Source organism: Podarcis cretensis (genome assembly GCF_951804945.1).
Source record: "Podarcis cretensis genome assembly, chromosome: 8".
Lineage (NCBI taxonomy): Eukaryota > Metazoa > Chordata > Lepidosauria > Squamata > Lacertidae > Podarcis > Podarcis cretensis.
In genome coordinates, this window is record NC_137177.1 from 5,175,292 (window position 1) to 5,194,211 (window position 18,920).

At 48.2% G+C, this 18,920-nt stretch overlaps 1 protein-coding gene across 1 annotated transcript in view; it reads right to left on the reverse strand.

Annotated features, from left to right (window-relative positions):
* Positions 1 to 3,465, reverse strand: part of SIPA1L3 (signal induced proliferation associated 1 like 3) — a 108,798-nt gene extending 105,333 nt beyond the window's left edge. The window contains exon 1 of the mRNA XM_079985276.1: positions 3,350 to 3,465. The gene's annotated coding sequence lies outside the window, so the exon portion shown is untranslated. The remainder of the gene's footprint in view (positions 1 to 3,349) is intronic.
* Positions 3,466 to 18,920: the final 15,455 nt, after the last annotated feature.

Sequence of the window (18,920 nt, forward strand, 5' to 3'; positions counted from 1 at the left end):
CAAAGGCTCTTCTTATGTTCTTAATAGGACGGAAGCTAGAGATCTCCCAATGCATCCCATGGAAAAGGGAAAGCATGGAGGCGATGTCTCTCACACTGGAGAAGGGGAAGTGTGACCACCCCACACTGATTTCTAACCCTGTCTCCCGTGAACAATTTTGGCTATAAAATTGGGAATTTGATCCCAGGCAGCCAAGGGGCAGCCGTGTGCAGATCAGAGGCAGGATTCAGGCAACGTATTAAGACTTCCGAGCTACAGACAATCCCTCACAGCCCATAACTGCCGCCCTGCACCTTCCGCCCATTTCACTTTCAGGTGCCTGCAGCAGGAATGTTTGGGAGGCAAACACTGCAGGGGAGTGGCTGTTTGCTTAAGGACAGCTACCCCTGCCTGGAGAGTCATTTGTGTACCTTTAGAACAAACAGAAACTCTCCCATTTGGACTCTCTGGCTTTGTTCCTCTTAAAGGCAGGCTGATGCTGACCCAAGCCTGGGAGCACACCTCACTCTCAACAAGTGCTAACTTTAGGCCTTGGGGACAGGAAGGTATCCAAATTCTCCCCAAGCTTCTGAGCCGAGCTGGACAACCGTTTCCGACACCTGGGCACACCTGGGCGTTTGTCCTGCTGGACTTACACCTATTTCACACGCGGGAAACCGTATTTTAAGTCTATGGAAGCGGACACTGCAGGCGACACAGCAAACATTTCAGCAGCCAGTTTTGCACCGGTCCCCATTCATGCCAACCCTCTGGCCTTTTCCCCACTGCACCTGAAAGTCTAACTTGTAGGGGTGATATGCAACTGACCTTGCCAGGTGAAAGGGGTGCAGATAAGGAGGGTTTTTTGGTTGCTTTCAGCCCAGTGATTCTGGAAGTTCCCTAACAAAGGCAGCAGCAGAGGAAACTGGCACCTGCCCTGGTCTGCCACTGCTAAGGTCCAGGTCTGGGCAACAGACATGGTCCCAGGCCTCACTGTGAGAGCAGGGTGCTGGCTAGATGGGCCCTCTTTGGCCTGACCCAAGGACCCTCTCTGGGTCTTCTTAAGGACTTAGGACACCTGCTTGCTCCAGCTGCATGCAACACACACCTGCAAGACTCAAATGCCAAACACCGAGTTGTTCACATGCCCATCACCACAGCATGTACAGGCCACCACCACAGACCAAGCACACAGCCAACCCCCAGTTTCCTCTCCCACATAAACTCAGAAGCTGCCATCCCAGGATTTCAAAGACTAAAACTATCCCCACACAGGCTCTCTTCTGGTGCACAATTTCCAGGCCCTTATCAGACCCCTGTTTATTTGCCTCCCTTCCCTGGTAAACAATCCCAATCTTCCCAGACACTCCCAGGATTTTCTGCAGCCCCTTCTAAGAGCCACTTTCCTCCCCGGCATCTAGACAAACAATAGGGGGGTTATTAAGTCGGTGTCTGACAGTACCCTGCCCCTAATGCTGCAAATCCCCCTGCTCTGGCTGCTGCCTCCGCCTCCTGGTGCAGCTGTTCCTTGCAGAGAGTATAATGGAGCCAATACCTTCAGGCAAAGCGAGCAAGTTTAAACCCCCCCCCCTTAAATGTCATTTTTGTCTGTTTGGATTCCATTTTTCCGATTCAGCTTCTCTGGCGACACATTGACCCTTTGATCCACCCCACAGAGAAAACCCAGAGCTGTTTGTAAAGAGGGGGGTGGGAATCACCTAGGCAGTCCGAACAGCCTCAGCCCCAAAGTTCACACGGCTAATGCCATCTGGAAATCAGTGTCATGTTTTGGCAGGTCAGCACAAGCGAGATTAGGAAGAGGGCCCGCTGCATTCCTCACTAAATCTCTCTCACAGCGCATCAAACTCTGTCCCCTTTGTAGTCACCAGTCTACCGACATTATGATAAAGCCCGGCCAAAGTCACCATGGAGGGAGACTTCATGCCAAGTTCGGGGCTGGAGCAGAACTGCTGTTCCTCTGGCAGCCAGAGAGCCACCCAACTTCCTGGTAGGAAAGTGTGCACCTTGGCCAGTCGGATGCTAGACAGGAGACCTGGCAGGCTTCACCCATGCCTCCAGTGCAACACAAACCAGACTGCACCCCTTTGCCAGGAGGGGAGACAAAAAATGTCAGCATGAGAAGAGAGCATTACACAACTTAGCCCTCTTCTTCAAAGATGGCTGTTGGGCAAAGGCAAGCATCTCCCTATGCCAGCTCCTACCCCACGGTACAGATTGGAGAGACGGCAAACAAAACCCAAACTGGAAATTGAGGCTCCCCCCCCCTCCACCAATCATGTTTTCTCAGGCAGCACCAGAGCCGGCCTGAATAGGCGATTGTCTGCAAAATTAGGTCAGGAAAGCCCTGCAGAGGCTCCCACTGGGGAGAAGCTCGAGCTGCTGCACCAGATCCCACATTTCGCAGTTGCTGGGGGCGGGGCGGGGGGGGGAGGAGAGCTCACGGAGCCAGGCACTCAGCCCACGAGGACAAAGCTGCCCGGAGTTGGCGTGTGCGGAGTCGGGGTCTTCGGGTGGGAGAAGCGGGGCAGATGCAAAGTCAGCAAGGCAGATGGACAAACAGCTTGCGGGGCTGAGCAATTGATGGGAAGGGCGCAGGCATGGGGGGGGGGACCGGGGGGCGCAACTCCGAAGCTCTCCTGGGGGTGGCTTCGCTTTCGCTCCGGGACACGAGGAAAGCCATTCCCTTGAAAGAAATAGGCGCTCAGGGAAGACCTGCCACAGTTGCGATTCTTGCATTGTAGGGGGCTGGACTAGATGGCCCTTGGAGGTCCCTTCCCAACCCGGAGCCCCCGAAGCGGGCCCGGGCGTGTTTCCTGCCCGCTGCAGGAGCCGCCCGGCGCCCCGCCCCCTCCCTCCAGGGACCGCCCCTTCCGTCCCCCCCGGAGCCACGCGCGCGCCCGCCTCGCTCCCCCCCCCTCGCAGCCCCGGTGGAAACGGGGAGCGAGGAGAAGCCCTCTCGCGCGGGGGCCGCCGGGAAACGTAGTCCCGCCCGCGCCGCCGTCCCTGAGGGGCAGAAGCGAGCGGACTACGGCTCCCAGGAGGCCCCGCGCGGGCCCCCCCCCCCCACTGTGTTCGTGCGGCGAGGCGGGAGCGGGGACCGGAGCGGCGGGAATGGGGGGCGACGAAGAGGAGGAAGCGGCGGCTGTGAGGGAAAGAAGGCGCCGGGGCTGAGGGGAGACGAGTCCGGGAAGGAGCGGAGGGCAGTCGCGGCAGGTTCCTTCGCCTTTCCCCGCGTGTGGGTCCCCCCCGTCCCCAGGGGGCGAATGGCGGCGCCCAACGGTCGCTCCGGGACGAGGCTGACGAGGCGCGCGCGGAGGGAGGGGGGGGTCGAGCGGAGGCGCGGACTCACCTGGCGGACTAGAGGGGGGGGAGCGCGAGGCGGCGCCGCGAAGGAGCCGAGAGAGGATTCAGCTGCTCTGGCCGGGCTCGGCCGCGCTCACTCGCTCGCTCGCTCAGGGGAGGGCGGGGCCACGGGAGGAAGCTCCGCCCCCTCGCCTCGCCTCTTCGCGCCGCTCACGGGGGCGGGGGGCGGAGCCAGAGCGGAGCCCCGCCTTTTCCTCGCCTCTAGTGAGTGTCGAAGGAGGAAGCGCGAGCGGAAGAGGGGGCGGAGCCGTAAAATAGAAGCCCCGCCCTCTCGTCTCCGGAGCTCGGGCCGGGTTTGCTCGCTCAGGGAGAGGGTGGCGCCGCCGCGGGAAGCTCCGCCCCTCGGCTTGAGGGGCCGCCGCGCGTCTTAAAGGCGCAGGGCTCCTCTGAAGGCGAGAAGGCGAGCCTCGTGGGGCGGCAGGGGCGACCCTGGCCCGCCTTCTCCTCTGTGTTGCGGGGGATCCGAGGGAGAGGCTGCCCCTGACCATGTGCAGAGTTCCTTCTGCGGCCGCAGCCCTCTGCTAGGCTTCCCCGGGAAAGACTCGCATCCCCGGGCGACCCGGAAGCCACAGGAAGAAAGTGGGTCTTAAACACGCGGAAACGGGCGGAGTGAATGTGCACGCGCGAATCCTGTGCACTGGCCCACTCAAGGCCATGGCAAGAAGGTTTCCTTAATAATAACAATAACAACAACAACAATAATAAATTTTATTTATACCCTGCCCTCCCCAAACAAGACCAGGCTCAGGGCAGCTAACACCATTTATAAAAACAATTGGTTAAAATACAACTTAAAAACAAGATTAAAATACAACATTAAAATGCAGCCTCATTTCAGTAGAAACTCAAATCAAAAACTTTTGGGGGATGAAAACGTCAAGTCTTCACCAAGGCCAACTATCCAGACTGGTCCTACGTGGGCCAGAAAAAAGTCAGAGGAAAAAATCCTACCCCCAAACCCCCCCCCCAGCACCCCCCCTTTTCTGCCATACTCTGCCTGCAGCTATTGCTCCATACCAACCACAACTGGACACACACACACCCCACAAGCATCAGTATCGGAGACCTGCACTTTTGGCAAGCTGTGAGGTGGCCGAGGGCCCACTTAGGGCTGCCTGGAGAAACGAGGTCATGGGGTCACAACTGGACAAACGTGGGTTCCCTCAGCCTGAAGCGATATGGGCACCGTACCCCATAGTCTCCTTTGACTGGACTCAACCGCCCAGGGGTCCTTTATCTTTACCTTTACCTGCTGCTATCACCACACAATTCAAATGTATTTGCATAAGGCATAAGGCAGCGGTTCCCAAAGTGTGCAGCAGGTGGGCACTGAGAGGCAAGTGGGGCACACGCTGCAGGTGCAAATAATTTTCCAGACTTTGAAAAGCTGGTCTCAATGGATCAAATCCAATTTTGTTGAATAGATTAAACTAAATACTTTTAATTGGATTCACAATAAACATGCAATTGATTTGTTTCTGTGTGGATAGTGGGCAATACAAACCACTATTCCAAATACAATGGTGCCTTGCAAGACGAAATTAATCCGTTCCGTGAGGCTCTTCGTATAGCGGTTTTTTCGTCTTGCGAAGCAAGCCCATTGACAGCTTAGCGGATTAGCGCTATTAGCTGTTTAGCGGCTTTTAGCGGATCAGCTGATAAGCGGCTTATCAGCGGATCAGCTGATAAGCGGCTTAGCGGCTTAGGAAAAGGGGGAAAAAAGGGGGGAAACCCGCAGGAACTCGCAAGACATTTCGTCTTGCGAAGCAAGCCCATAGGGAAATTTGCTTTGCGAAGCGCCTCCAAAACGGAAAACCCTTTCGTCTAGCGGGTTTTCCGTCTTGCGAGGCGTTCGTCTTGCGGGGCACCACTGTAATCCTTTTTATAGGGTAAGGTTGGGGGCACTGGCAAGGAACTTGGGAAACCAGGTAAGGTAAAGGGACCCCTGACCATTAGGTCCAGTCGTGACCGACTCTGGGGTTGCGGCGCTTATCTAGCTTTATTGACCGAGGGAGCCGGTGTACAGCTTCCAGGTCATGTGGCCAGCATGACTAAACCGCTTCTGGTGAACCAGAGCAGCACATGGAAATGCCGTTTCCCGCCGGAGCGGTACCTATTTATCTACAATAATGCCTCGCAAGACGAAAAGAATCCGTTCCGCGAGTCTCTTCGTCTTGCAGTTTTTTTGTCTTGCGAAGCAAGCCCATTGACGGCTTAGCGGATTAGCACTATTAGCAGTTTAGCGGCTTTTAGCGGCTTATCAGCTTAGCAGATAAGCGGCTTAGCGGCTTAGAAAAAGGGGGGGGGAAGGGGAAAAAACCCGCAGGAACTCGCAAGACATTTTCGTCTTGCAAAGCAAGCCCATAGGAAATTCGTTTTGCGGAGCACCTCCAAAACGGAAAACTCTTTCGTCTAGCGAGTTTTCCGTCTTGCGAGGCATTCGTCTTGCGGGGCACCACTGTACTTGCACTTTGATGTGCTTTTGAACTGCTAGGTTGGCAGGAGCAGGGACCGAGCAACAGGAGCTCACCCTGTTGCGGGGATTTGAACCGCCAGCCTTCTGATCGGCAAGCCCCAGGCTCTGTGATTTAACCCACAGCGCCCCTCGTGTCCCTTTAGGGAACCAAGCAGGCCCAAACATTTTTGGAAACGGCTGGCACAAGGTGTCCCCATGGGGCATGTGAACCGCGTGTGTGTTTCTGATTGGCTGTACATTTGTCAGGCAGCTAGGCATGCCTCTTTTAAAGAGTTGTTTTCACTGATATTTATATTGTTTTATTCTCTGTAAACCAACTATAAATGTCATGAAATAAATTACACATCCTGTGTCATGAAGCACCTGTGGCTTCCGCTCTAAGCTCCCTAACAACATCCTCTCCCAATTCAGAGGAATTTCCTACCTCAATAACAGCCTGCGCCACCATGCCTGTTGGACTGATCCTGGCATGCAACCCTGGGAGGGGGTGAATCCAGTTCTGCAGGTTCCGTGATGGGCTGGCTTCCTCTTATCGGGAGCCGATTCCACAGGCTGCAAGGCCTGTTACAATATGTGTGTCTGAACCCAGGTCTAGCACACACTCCCAAGAGCTTTAAGACGTTTTGCTAGAGTTCTAATGTGTGTTTGTTAGGAATAATATGTGTTTATCCTTAACCAGCGCACATATATTCAGTCACCTTCATTTCAGGTAATAAAACAACCTGCTTTTATTCCTCTTGCGCAATAACTTCCTGGGGCATCAGGTTACAGTAAACACATATTCATAACAAACACATGTTACAACTCTAGTAAAAGGTCCTAAACTTCTGTTTAGCCTGGAAAAGAGGAGACTGAGAGGTGAAATGAAAGCCATCTTCCAGTATCTGAAGGGCTGCCCCATAGAAGATGGAGCAAGCTTGAGACCCAAACAAGCAGATTCAAATTGCAGGGAAGAAGAACCAGGTGCGCAGCCTGAGAGTCATTTTGGACTCACAGCTGTCCATTGAGGTGCAGGTTAATTCTGTGTCCAGGGCAGCTGTTTATCAGCTCTATCTGGTACGCAGGATGAGACCCTCCCTGCCCACAAACTGTCTCGGCAGAGTGGTGCATGTTCTAGTTATCTCCCGCTTGGACTACTGCAATGCACTCTACGTGGGGCTACCTTTGAAGGTGACCCGGAAACTGCAGTTAATCCAGAATGCGGCAGCGAGACTGGTGACTGGGAGCGGCCGCTGGGACCACATAACACCGGTCTTGAAAGGTCTACATTGGCTCCCAGTACGTTTCCAAGCACAATTCAAAGTGTTGGTGCTGACCTTTAAAGCCCTAAATGGCCTCGGTCCAGTATAGCTGAAGGAGCGTCTCCACTCCCATCGTTCTGCCCGAACACTGAGGTCCAGCGCCGAGGGCCTTCTGGCGGTTCCCTCACTACGAGAAGTGAGGTTACAGGGAACCAGGCAGAGGGCCCTCTCGGTAGTGGCGCCCGCCCTGTGGAACGCCCTCCCTTCAGTGTGAAGGAAATAAGCATCTATCCTATCTTTAAAAGACATCTGAAGGCAGCCCTGTTTAGGGAAGTTTTTAATATTTAATACTGTATTGTTTTTAAAACTTGATTGGGAGCCGCCCATAGTGGCTGGGTAAACTCAGCCCGATGGGCGGGGTATAAATAAATTATTATTACAGTGGTGCCCCGCAAGACGAATGCCTCGCAAGACGAAAAACTCGCTAGACGAAAGAGTTTTCCGTTTTTGAGGTGCTTCGCAAGACGAATTTCCCTATGGGCTTGCTTCGCAAGACGAAAACGTCTTGCGAGCTCTTGCGAGTTTTTTCCCTTTCTTTTTCCTTTTTCTAAGCCGCTAAGCCGCTAATAGCTGCTAAGCCTCTAATAGCGCTAAGCCGCTAATGGCCGTGCTTCGCAAGACGAAAAAGCCGCAAGACGAAGAGATTCGCGGAACGAATTAATTTCGTCTTGCGAGGCACCACTGTATTATTATTATTATTATTATTATTATTATTATTATTATTATTAACCTTAGGGGGGGACTGACATTAAGAGCCATGCAACAGTGGAACGGACTCCCTTGGAAGGTGGCGGACTCCTTCATTTTAGTTTTGTAAGTCTTGTAACAGGTGGAGGAAAGAAAACACTGGGTGAGCAGGGATGGCTTGGAATGGAGAAGAAAGGGAGAAAGTGATGGCTCTTGCCTGGCAAATTTTACCCAATGCAAAGCTGTACGAAGACTGAAAGCCAGCAAACTTTTACTTCTAAGCATCGCTGGTGAAATAGCTGATATCGCCTTACCTCATTTGTTTCTTATGGGCTTGTCAGCCTGCAGGGCCCTGGAATGCAATACTGCTTACAAGGGAGGGAAGTCCCAGCAGGTTTGTTGTTGTGTTGTCTGCTCAAACAGGCCAGCCTATGGGGTCTTGTGGATCTGCTGCGTTCATTCTCTGCCCACCCCTGGTGAAGCAGCCAAGTTTTCTGCCGTGCCTTCAGGACACTCGGGTTTCTACCTGCTACAAGGAAATTGTGGAAGCCATCTGGCAAAACGTGACCAATCACTTTCCTCACTTTAGCTGCAGGGGAATAAAAAGCAGACTTTCCACCCTGATTAAAGGAATCTTGTTTTGGATCCTCCTGCTTACCAGACTCCACCAAAAACCACCCAGAAGCCTCCACGACACTAGAGTTCATTGAGCAGCCCTTGACTGCACTGAAGTACATAGTGTGAATTTGTTAATTTAACCTTCAGTTGGTGCCACTATTTATTTCTTATAAGTGGCTAATAATAATCATCCATGACCACCTTGGCTCTTAGTAGAGTAAAAGAAAATATAGATTGCTTTTGAAACCAGGTCTTATGAGGAATGGTTGGTGGACCTGGGTGTGTTTAGTCTGGAAAAGAGGAGACTGAGAGGAGATATGAAAGCCATCTTCAGATATCTCAAAGGCTGTCCCGTGGAAGATGGAGCAAGCTTGTTTTCTCCTGTTCTGGAAGATAGGACCAAACCAATGGCTTCAAGTTATAAGAAAGGATATTCCGACTACACATCAGGAAGAACTTTCTGACAGTAAGAGCAGTTCAACAGTGGAACAGTCTCCCTCGGGAGGTTGTGAACTCTCTGTGGGAGGTTTTGAACCAGATGTTGGATGGCCATCTGTCATGGATGCTTTATCTGAGATTCCTGCATTGCAAGGGATTGAACTAGATGACACTTGGGGTTCTATGACTCTATGGAACGTCTGCAGAAAACTCTCTACTCACCCCAGGAGAGTAGCTCTATATGAGCCTGGTAACAAGGAAAGAGAACAGTCCTGCGTGCCCTGGGAATCAAACCATGAAGACATTATTTTTTTTTAATAGATTTTATTAAAGTTTTAAAGGTTACAAAAGGAAAAATAGAAAAAGTTAAACAAACAGAACACAAAAACAAAAAAGAAAAAAAAAACACAAATCCAACCTTTACATAACTTTCTTTCCTTTGCTTATTTCCTTGACCTCCTCACACCTCCCTTTTTTGTATTCTAGTTCAATTAGATATTTCAGCAAATCCTTTCCATCCTTGTTATTATCGTTAAAAAATTATCTTAATATACTATATTTTTACATTCTCCTCTTTCACTAATTACCAATCCATTTTTACTTAATCCTTTATAACATTTCTGCTGAAACCACATAGCTTCATTCCAACATCCTTCTAACATTCCTTAATTTTACAGTGTTTCTGTAGATAAACTTTAAATTTCTTCCAATCTTCTTCCACCAACTCTTCTCCTTGGTCTCGGATTCTGCCAGTCATTTCCGCCAGCTCCATATAGTCCATCACCTTCATCTGCCATTCTTCCCGGGTGGGTAAATCTTGTGTCTTCCAGTACTTTGCAATAAGTATTCTTGCTGCTGTTGTGGCATACAAAAAGAAAGTTCTGTCCTTCTTTGACACCAATTGGCCGACCATGCCCAGGAGAAAGGCCTCTGGTTTCTTCTGAAAGGTATATTTAAATACCTTTTTCATTTCATTATAAATCATCTCCCAGAAAGTCTTAATCCTTGGGCATGTCCACCAAAGGTGAAAGAATGTACCTTCAATCTCTTTACACTTCCAACATTTATTATCGGGCAAATGATAAATTTTTGCAAGCTTGACCGGCGTCATGTACCACCTGTAGATCATTTTCATTATATTCTCTCTTAAGGCATTACATGCCGTAAACTTGATACCTGTGGTCCATAACTGTTCCCAGTCAGCCATCATAATGTTATGTCCAACATCTTGTGCCCATTTAATCATAGCAGATTTCACCGTTTCATTCTGAGTATTTCATTTCAACAGCAAGTTAAAACAAAAAAATTCCTTCCAGTAGCACCTTAAAGACCAACTAAGTCAGTTCTTGGTATGAGCTTTCGTGTGCATGCACACGAAAGCTCATACCAAGAACTGACTTAGTTGGTCTTTAAGGTGCTACTGGAAGGAATTTTTTTGTTTTGACTATGGCAGACCAACACGGCTACCTATCTGTAACAGCAAGTTATACATTCTTGACAAATTCTTAGTTTTATTTTTTTTTTTTTATAATAATTTTTATTACATTTTCCACAAAAAAGAACAAAAAAGCATATTTTCACAAACATTACAGAAAGAAAAATTTTCACAAACATTATCCAAAAAAGAAAAAAAAAAAGAAAAACAAAACATAGACCAAAAATAATAATAAAAAAAGAAAAAAAGAAAAAGGAAATTTTGACATAAAAATAAGCTCACTTTCCAATTATACCCTTCAAAACCTTATTTTCCTTACTTCCACCCGCCTCCCGATCTTGTATTCTATGTAATAATTAGTTCAGCAAGCTCAATTTTGTTCATTTTGATTATTGGTCCCTCCCTTTGTGCTCTTAATTAACTCAGTCACTAGAACCCCTTCTTTTCCTTTTCAATGTCCTCAAGATTCAAAGATTTTACAGTGTTTTTGTAAATAAACTTTAAACTTCTTCCAGTCCTCTTCCACCTGCTCTTCTCCTTGATCTCGAATCCTGCCGGTCATTTCAGCCAGTTCCATATAGTCTATTACTTGCATCTGCCATTCTTCCAGAGTGGGTAGATCTTGTGTCTTCCAATACTTTGCGATGAGTATTCTTGCTGCTGCTGTAGCGTACATAAAGAAAGTTCTGTCCTTCTTTGGCACCAGTTGGCCGACCATGCCCAGAAGAAAGGCCTCTGGTTTCTTCAAGAAGGTATACTTAAATACCTTTTTCAGTTCATTATATATCATCTCCCAGAAAGCCTTGATCCTAGGGCACGTCCACCAAAGGTGAAAGAATGTCCCTTCAGTTTCTTTGCATTTCCAACATTTATTATCGGGCAAATGGTAGATTTTTGCAAGTTTGACTGGGGTCATGTACCACCTATATATCATTTTCATAATATTCTCTCTTAAGGCATTACATGCCGTGAATTTCATACCGGTGGTCCACAACTGTTCCCAGTCAACAAACATAATGTTATGACCAACGTCTTGTGCCCATTTTATCATAGCAGATTTTACCGTTTCATCCTCAGTATTCCACTTCAACAGCAGGTTATACATTCTCGACAATATCTTAGCATTGGGTTCTAACAATTCTGTTTCCAGCTTTGATTTTTCCACCTGGAAGCCAATTTTCCTGTCCAAGTGATAGGCTTCTCTTATTTGAAAATAATGTAGCCAGTCTCGCACCTTATCCTTGAGTTTCTCATAGCTTTGCAATTTCACTTTATCTCCCTCCTGCTCCAGAATTTCCCAATATTTTGGCCAGTTAGATTCCATATTAAGCTTTTTTAAGGCCTTTGCTTCCATAGGTGAGAGCCACCTAGGGGTTTTATTTTCCAATAAATCTTTGTATTTCATCCAGACATTAAACAATGCTTTCCTGACAATATGGTTTTTAAATGTCTTGTACACTTTAGCCTTACCGTACCACAAGTATGCATGCCACCCAAAAACATTATCATATCCTTCCAAATCTAAAATATCCGTGTTTTCGAGAAGTAGCCAATCCTTCAACCAGCAAAAAGCTGCTGCTTCATAATATAACTTAAAGTCCGGCAGGGCAAACCCCCCTCTTTCCTTTGCATCAGTAAGAGACAAATTCTTAGTTTTAGGATCTAACAGTTCCATTTCCAATTTTGATTTTTCCACCTGAAAGCCAATTTTCTTATCCAAATTGTAAGCCTCCATTATTTGGTAATAATGAAGCCAATCTCGCACTTTGTTTTTTAGTTTTTCAAAGCTCTGCAGTTTTAACCTGTCTCCTTCTTGTTCCAAAATTTCCCAATATTTCGGCCCATGAAGACATTAATTGCAGGTGTGGAACAGGACCCAAGGGATGGCTTGCAGAACCCGGGAGCAAAATCCCCATCTCTTCCTGTGCCTGCCCTGTAGTCAAGAAAGCTTGAAGACCTATAACAAGTCCACCAGCACTTTCACACGGACACAGGACACAGGACACCTGCTCGGAAACAATGCTCAGCTCTTGAATGCCTGCTTAGCAGCTGAAGTTGGAGCCACCGTCCTCATGCCGGCTTGCCTAACAAGCCCAGTGCACTCCAGGGCAATGTGTCCAACAGAGAGCAAGAGAGACATAAACCAGCTTCTTCTGCATTATAATAATAATAATTTATTATTTCTACCCCGCCCATCTGGCTGGGTTTCCCCAGCCACTCTGGGCGGCTTCCAACAAAACACTAAAATACAATAACCTATTAAACATTAAAAGATTCCCTGAACAGGGCTGCCTTCAGATGTCTTCTAAATGTTTGGTAGTTATTTTTCTCTTTGACATCTGGTGGGAGGGCGTTCCACGGGACGGGTGCCACCACCGAGAAGGCCCTCTGCCTGGTTCCCTGTAACTTGGCTTCTCGCAATGAGGGAACCGCCAGAAGGCCCTCAGCGCTGGACCTCAGCGTCCGGGCAGAACGATGGAGGTGGAGACGCTCCTTCAGATATACTGGACCGAGGCTATTTAGGGCTTTAAAGGTCAGCACCAACACTTTGAATTGTGCTCGGAAACGTACTGGGAGCCAGTGTAGGTCTTTGAAGACCAGTGTTATATCGTCTCGGCGGCCGCCCCCAGTCTCCAGTCTAGCTGCCGCATTCTGGATTAGGTGTAGTTTCCGGGTCCTTCAAAGGTAGCCCCATGTAGAGCACATTGCAGTAGTCCAAGTGAGAGATAACTAGAGCATGCACCACTCTGGCGAGACAGTCTGCGGGCAAGTAGGGTCTCATCCTGCGTACCAGATGTAGCTGACAGACAGCTGCCCTGGACACAGAATTGACCTGTGCCTCCATGGACAGCTGTGAGTCCAAAATGACTCCCAGGCTGCGCACCTGGTCCTTCAGGGGCACAGTTACCCCATTCAGGACCAGGGAATCCTCCACACCAGCCCGCCTCCTGTCCCCCAAAAACAGTCCTTCTGTCTTGTCAGGATTCAACCTCAATCTGTTAGCCGCCATCCATCCTCCAACCGCCTCCAGACACTCACACAGGACCTTCACCACCTTCACTGGTTCTGATTTGAAAGAGAGGTAGAGCTGGGTATCATCCGCATACTGATGAACACCCAGGGATTGGAAAGCAGGGGTGGAGTAGGGATCCTGTTAATCTGAAGTGAGCTGGTCTATCTGGGGCAGTTGGCAGGAGCCCAGCATGGCCGAGGAACCTCCCAGCGGGCTACAGGCTGGTGGCAGAAGGGAAAGGATCCATTTCCTCAGATGTGTCAACACCATCTCTCTATAGTGGGATTCTGGGAAAATATCTATAACGAACTGAAAAAGATCTTTAGATTTTCATCTAGGTATCATGTCAGAGAAAATAAAAAGAACGGTCAGACCAATATTTATGTATTTAACTATGGCAGCTAGGTTATTGATTGCCAAAAATTGGAAAAGCAGCAGCGTCCCAACTAAAAGAGACAGGTTATCTAAAATGATGGCATACTTCCATATTGTGAATAAGTGAATAAGGGAGACCAGGGAGAAGAGTCGGTGGAGGAAGATTGGAAGAAATCTACAGAAGATTGGAAGATTGGAAGAAATCTACAGAAACGTTGTAAAATTAATGAATGTTAGAAGGATGTTGGAATGAAGTTATGTGGTTTTAGCAGAAATGTTATAAGGGTTTAGGAAAAAATAGACTGTTAATTGGTGAAAGGAGAAAGGAGGGAAAGTAAAGTTACATTATATTAAGATAAATTACAGAACAAAAAGTGGAAAAGATGGAAAGGATTTGCTGAAATAGTTAACTGAACTAGAATACAAAAAAGGGAGGTGTGAGGAGGTCAAGGAAACAAGCAAATGAAAGACAAGTTATGGGAAGATTAGCTGTGGTTTTTTCTTCTTCTTCGTCTTCTTTCTTATTGTGATGCGTTGTTTTGTTCTTGTTTGATATGGTGTTTTTACTCTTTCTTTTTGTAACCTTTAAAATTTTAATAAATATTATTTATAAAAATAAAAAAAACAAAAAGTGAATAAGGAGCGGGCTATCTTTAAGGAATACATCAAAATGTATGTGGAAAAAGTAGAATTTCTGACAGATATTGAGTGAATCCAGAAAATGATTAGAGTGAAAGGAGAGTAAAGTCAAGACAGAAGAAGAGATTAAAGAAATAATGAAATGTGTTTAAGCTTGCTGGAAAAATAAAGTAGCGTAACAAGAACGGCTGGAAGTCAAGTCACTCGGTGCATGTCCGTGTGGGGTAGGTATGTTGATATGTACAGTACAGGTAGGTATTATATAGAGTAATGTAGGTATGTTTTATGTTATGAAAATAAGGTAGTGTGTTGTTTACATGTATTGTGTAAATGTATATGTATGTGTTTTATGTGTTAATAAAATTAAAAAACAACCACACCATCTCTCTGCTCCCTCTCCTCAGCCAGACCATGTCCTCCTCCTCCTCTCGGGAATTTAATCTAAGCTTTGACCATTAATTAGACTAACGAAGAAACCATCTGGACCTCAACCTGCACCCACAAGTAATCCACCCATTAAAACCAAAGATCCCTAATTAAGGGCAAATTCTGGAAATGAGTCCAGGAGCAGCAAACGGGCTTGCCAGGAACAAGAGCTAGCGACCTTCCCTGCCTTCTCTGTCTCCCACAGGAAGGAGCTCAGGCAGAACCGGCCCTGCCATTAGACAAGAGGAGGCAGCCGCCTCAGGCAGCAGATTCTGATAGCCAGGGAGGGAACACAACTGTGCGCTCCCTGAGCTAGTCTGCTGCCCTGTCTATTTGCCAGTGATGGAGTCAGATTCAGCTACTGTTACATGGATTTGGGGTAGGCGCCATTTCTGTAGTGCGTAGCTAGAGAGGTGTATTCAAGAACTGCCATTTCCCAAATGTGTCCCGGTGGTGCAGGAATTGTACCCAGCAGCCAAATCGATGAAATTTGCCAATTCTAAGATACAAACTCAGTATACACCATTTAGTGAAAAGTTAAATCAGAAGGCTCTGGTGTTAATTCATTACATCTCGCCACCCCCACAGACACTTCCCAGACCCAAAACGTACCTCTGTCCCCGTCCCACCTCCCAATTTGGGAAAGGATGACAAAAGTCCTGCAACCATCCTTTCCCCTTCCTTAGGAAAAGACCTGCTCCCTTACAGAATTCCTGCCCGAAATATGCTACATGATTAATTACAACTTCCCACTAAACACACAAACACACACACACATTGCAAAGCCCCCTTGCAATGCGGCAACCATCTCCTGGTGCGTTTCCATGTGGATACCTACTTAGTAACGCTGAAGCTGTGAGAAGCAGCTGTGATTTTGACCTCTTTTCTTTTTTCATTGAGTAAAAATTCCCAAGGAAATCTGAGATCTCCCTCCCCTGCCAGAGTGTCAGCCATGAGAGGAGAGTCCCTACTGCCCCCTTGTGTTCGATCGCTGCCACGCATCCTGCTCCCTTTGCATCCATGGATGCAGAAGGAGTGATCCCTTCCTTTGAGATTGCCATGGCAACCCCAGGGAGCAGCTCAGCCAGCTTGGCCTGTGGGTCGGAAGGGCCTCCTCTGTGATCCCTCACAGGAGCCCGGGAAAGAGTTCAAGGAACAGCTTACTGGGATTTCATTTCCATTCTGGGATATAATAATAACAACAACAACAACAACAACAACAACAACAATAATGTCCTACTATCATGGACTCATTGGACCTTGCCAACAAAGATCCGTATAGTTAAAGCTCTGGTTTTCCCAGTAGTGATGTGTGGAAGTGAGAGCTGGACCATACAGAAGGCCGATCTGTATGGATGCTTTTGAATTCTGGTGCTGGAGGAGACTCCTGAGAGTCCCATGGACTGCAAGAAGATCAAACCTCTCCATTCTTAAGGAAATCAGCCCTGAGTGCTCACTGGAAGGACAAATCCTGAAGCTGAGGCTCCAAGACTTTGGCTACCTCAGGAGAAGAGAAGACGCCCTGGAAAAGACCCTGATGTTGGGAAAGATGGAGAGCACAAGGAGAAGGGGACGACAGATGACGAGATGGTGGGACAGTGTTCTCAAAGCTACCAGCATGAGTTTGACCAAACTGCGTGAGGCAGTGGAAGACAGGAGTGCCTGGCGTGCTCTGGTCCAGGGGGTCATGAAGAGGCGGACACGACTAAATGACTAAACAACAACAATCATGGACTCATTAGGGTTGGCTCCAGGTAAATGGCTGCGCCATCTCACAGCTCCACAGGGTAGCTCCTCATGTGGACTCTGGGCTCCCAGGCTTGTTTCCCTCTTAAAATTGCATTGCTCTAATCATGGAATCCCATCTAGAAGAAGGAAAACTCGGATCCTAAACATCCGCTGCCTCGTGGGATATCTTCAGGAGAAGAAAAGGCTCAGGAGTAAACCCTACACAAATCCAGAATGGAGTCCCTAAGGGGGTTGGATGGTGTCTTGTACGCCTCCTTCCAGCAATTCCTGCAGCCAAGCTGGTGCCAAATGCATTGCTCTGCTTTTCTTTGGACCATGTCAGCGAGACTGAGGGGAGGAGTCTCATGGTCTGGGCAGCCCAAGACCCCCGGACACACTGCCCAGTCTTGCGCCCTGGGGAGGTCACTTCGGTGCTGCTAACACAGCAGTTTGGCTTCACCCCTGTAGGTGAACTCCATTGTTTCTCAAAACAGACAGGTGCCAACAACAGCAATAATCATGAACAGCCCTGCCCCCTTAAACCCCTGCCCTGGCTGCCTGTCCACCCTCAGATTCAACAGCTGTGAGTTTTGAAATAAGAAATGGTCTTACAGTGGTACCTCGGGTTACATACACTTCGAGTTACATACGCTTCAGGTTACACACTCCGCTAACCCAGAAATAGTGCTTCAGGTTAAGAACTTCGCTTCAGGATAAGAACAGAAATCGGGCTCCGGCAGCGTGGCAGCTGCAGGAGTCCCCATTAGCTAAAGTGGTGCTTCAGGTTAAGAACAGTTTCAGGTTAAGAATGGACCTCCGGAACGAATTAAGTACTTAACCTGAGGTACCACTGTATTTATATGTATTTTATTCAATTATTCTTGGTGTGTGTTTTATCGTTGTTACCTGCTCCAAGGATGCACATATGTTAATAAATAAACACACGTCATCCTTACCTTCAGAACCCTTCATGACGTTGCTTCCCCTCTCTCTCCTCACTTTAGATTCCCATACGACTTCCCTGCTGGGGACCTTCACATCTCCAGCTCTGCCACCCTTGCCTGTTGATAGACACCTTGTCCTTCCTGCCTCACTGCCCCTTAGGCCTGGAACCCCCTCACAGCACATCTGCTGCAGCTGTAGAGACCAGCACAGAAGAGACATGTTTTGGTGCTGCTAAAAGGACAGATCCTGAAGCTGAGGCTCCAAGACTTTGGCCACCTCATGAGAAGAGAAGACTCCCTGGAAAGGACCCTGATGTTGGGAAAGATGGAGGGCACAAGGAGAAGGGGACGACAGAGGACGAGATGGTTGGACAGTGTTCACGAAGCTACCAGCATGAGTTTGACCAAACTGCGGGAGGCAGTGGAAGACAGGAGTGCCTGGCGTGCTCTGGTCCATGGGGTCCCGAAGAGTCGGACACGACTAAATGACTAAACAACAAGTTAGTTATTGGTATGAGCTTTCGTGCGCATGCACACTTCTTCAGATACTTCAGTTTTCTGTGGATTGATGTTTGCTCTGATTCAGCAGTAAAGAACAGGTTTCCCGAGGGAAAGCGGCAGGAAATCCACTCCTACTCCTGCTTTCTAGGCATGAGATAAGCAAAGTGTGGATGAGCTCAAAATCTCCAAGTGCTGCAACTTTTCTTCCTAGGAGAGCTGCTCCTACCATTGGCTGTTTTGGTTGCCCTGTTCCAACTCTGCAATATCCTTTTTGAGGCAAGGTGGCCAGAGCTGTACACAGCCTTCCAGGCACAGTTGCTGTATGAAACCCTCAGAGGAGAAAGCAATATTGGGCTCCCTGCCCTCCATGACTGAAGTTTGCACAACGCAGACTTGACCCTGCAGGTCAGCTTCCGGGGATGGCAAGGATTATACTGGGTTTTAATACTGAAGAGGCACAGAGGGCAACAGCTTAATGAGACGAATAGGGATTAATAATCAACTCCCGACGTTGGTTACATAACGATGCATTAATAATGTAAACCTCTTACATCATTAATACCTGATTATATGCCACAACCCTATAGACACTCGGGCCTGTTTGTAGAGAAAGGCGGAAGTCAGGGGAAATGGGGAGTATAAATAAATATAAGGGGTAGGTGGGGCTCGTCCACCTGGGAAGGGAGCCCATCTAGGAGAAGGAAAACTCTGATCCTAAACCTCCGCTGCCTTGCAGGATATCATTAAAAAAACAAAATAAAACAAAATCTTCCAGACCCAGGGCTGCCTTCAGATGTCTTCTAAAGGATGCAAAGTTACATATCTCCTTGGCTCAGGCGTTGCATAACTGCAGACCCTCCAATGAAAATAGGGACATCCAAACCACAGAGCCTAGGACTTGCCGATCAGAAGGTCGGCGGTTCGAATCCCCGCGACAGGGTGAGCTCCCGTTGCTCGGTCCCTGCTCCTGCCAACC